The sequence below is a fragment of the Chrysochloris asiatica genome, unplaced genomic scaffold, assembly GCF_000296735.1.
Source record: "Chrysochloris asiatica unplaced genomic scaffold, ChrAsi1.0 scaffold00183, whole genome shotgun sequence".
Lineage (NCBI taxonomy): Eukaryota > Metazoa > Chordata > Mammalia > Afrosoricida > Chrysochloridae > Chrysochloris > Chrysochloris asiatica.
The window spans coordinates 1,293,580-1,295,995 of NW_006408701.1; the positions used below are offsets into that span (position 1 = coordinate 1,293,580).

Genomic DNA, 2,416 nt, shown 5'->3' on the forward strand with positions numbered 1-2,416 from the left:
GTACGAATGTCTTTTTATTCAAAAATACAAAATAAATTATTTGTAGGCATGGACAATACAGCAGTAAACCATTACATATTGTCAACTGAAGCCAGTAACTGATGATCATAAGTGATTTATTAAAATATCAGCCAGCTGTTCTTCAGACATTTTCTTCTCTTTAAATGACTTCTCTGGGGTTATTGGTGAGGAACACTGCCTTCAGCTTCCTGTCACACAGTTCATTGATAAATGGCAAAGCACTATTCTAGGAACTAGAACATGCCACCTTCCATACCTCCCCTATTCTGCCCATGCCAGGGTCCTTCTCTTATTCAGGAATTTCTGTGACTACAATTTCTGCTGTGGTTAACAGGGAGGCCACTCCAACAGCATCCAATAAAGCAGTTCTTTCAACCTTGGTTGGATCAGTGATTCTTTTTTCTACCATATTGACAAAATCTCCAAGCATAGCATCATAACCAACTTCTGAGGAATTCTGCATAATTTTCTCAACTATCAACAACCCTTCAACACCTCCATTCTTAGCAATAGTCAATGCAGGAATTTGAGTGTTCTTTTAATAATTTCTATACCAATTTTTTGATCTTCATTTGCTGGAACTAGTGAGTCCAAGGCTGGAATGCATCGAAGCAGAGTACAACCAACTTTAAGAACAATGCCTTCTTCAACAGCAGCTCGTGTTGCATCGAGGGCATCTGTAACTCTGTCTTTCTTTTCATTCACTTCCACATCACTTGTCCCACCAACTTTTAGCACATCTACTCCATCTGGAGTCCTGGTGTGGCGCTGTGGGTTAATGCGCCAGACTGCAAAGTCGTTTGAACTGCAAGGTCAGCGGTTCAAGCTCACTAGCTGCTTCTTGGAAACCCTATACAGGGTATCTATGGGTTGGAATTGACTCGACGGCACTTAACAACAACAACAACACTCCATCTGAAAGTTTTGCCAGTTGTTCAATTCAGCTTTTCCTTTTCATATTCACTAGTTGTGATATCTAACTGCTCAATGTTTTCTTGAATGCATTTTTCATTTGAGCCTTGCCACTGTTTTCTTTCAAGAGCATGGCATCATCTTTAGTCACAATGACCTCTCCAACTTTCCCTAAGTCATGAGCCTGAACATCTTCAAGATTCCATGTTAATCCCTCTTCTCCAAATACTGCATCACCAGTAGCAATAGCCATGTCTTTAAGCTGGTTCTTATTATTGTCACCAAAACCAGGAGCCTATTCAAAATGAGAGTACTTAGAACTTCTCCATCAACATCTTCAGCAATTATGACAAAAGGCTTACAGTGAGCATTGGCAATTTCAAGAGCAGGTACAATAGACTGAACACTAGAAGTTTTCTTTTCACTTAACAGAACATAAGCATCCTGAAATTCACATTTTTGATCTTTTGATGTATTAATAAAGTATGGGGAAATATAACCTCAGTCAAATTTCATGCCTTCAATAATTTCTAACATCACTCAAGGTTTTTCCATCCTTTACTGTGATGACACCTTTTCTTCCAACCTTTTTCATGGCATCAGAAATGATGGTGCCAATTTCTTTGTCTCCATTTGCAGAAATTGTAGCAACCTGTGCAATTTCTTCAGGAGTTGTCACAGGTTTAGACTGCTTCTTAAGTTCAGCAATTACAGCATCAACAGCTAACATTACACCTCTCCTGATTTCCACTGGATTAGCGCCTTTGCTAATCTTCTCAAAACCTTCCTTGGCAATAGAGCGTGCCAATACAGTAGCAGTGGTGGTGCCATCTCCAGCCTCTTCATTTGTATTGTTGGCAACATCCTGAACAAGTCTGGCCCCAATATTTTTGTATTTATCCTTTAAGTCAATTGACTTAGCAACAGTCACATCATCTTTTGTTACTTTGGGGCTTCCCCAACTCTGTTCAATAATCACTGTTCTTCCCTTTGGCCCTGTAGTAACCGTGACAGTGTTGGCTAAAAGGTCTCTACACCTTGAAGCATTAGGGCTCAGGCGTCTGCACCAAATTTTACATCTTTGGCATAAGCCCGAGTAAGATTAGGAGCCAGTTCCCTGGACACTGGTCTCATCTGTCGAAGGACTGCAGGTAACCCGAGCATTTCTGCGAGGCGGTGGGCTGGCGGGCTAGCGAGCATGTGGAGAGGAAGGCCATCAGTGGCGAGTGAGGGCAACAATGAATTTTTGAAACACTTTATAACATGGATGAACCTGGAGGACATTAGGATGAATGAATTGTCATTCAAAAAAGGACAAATGTTGTATGAGACCATTATTGTAAAAACTATAGAAAATATTTTCATGCTAAAAGAAACATTCTTTGATGGTGGGAGGGAAGGGAGAGTAATTCATTGGCTGGAGGGTAGACACATGTTAACTTGGGTGACAGGAGGGAGGGCAATATATAAGAAGGGTAATATA

At 40.6% G+C, this 2,416-nt stretch overlaps 1 pseudogene; it reads right to left on the reverse strand.

Moving 5' to 3' along the window:
* Positions 1-254: 254 nt before the first annotated feature.
* Positions 255-2,097, reverse strand: LOC102829374 (annotated as a pseudogene).
* Between the last annotated feature and the right edge of the window lie 319 nt (positions 2,098-2,416).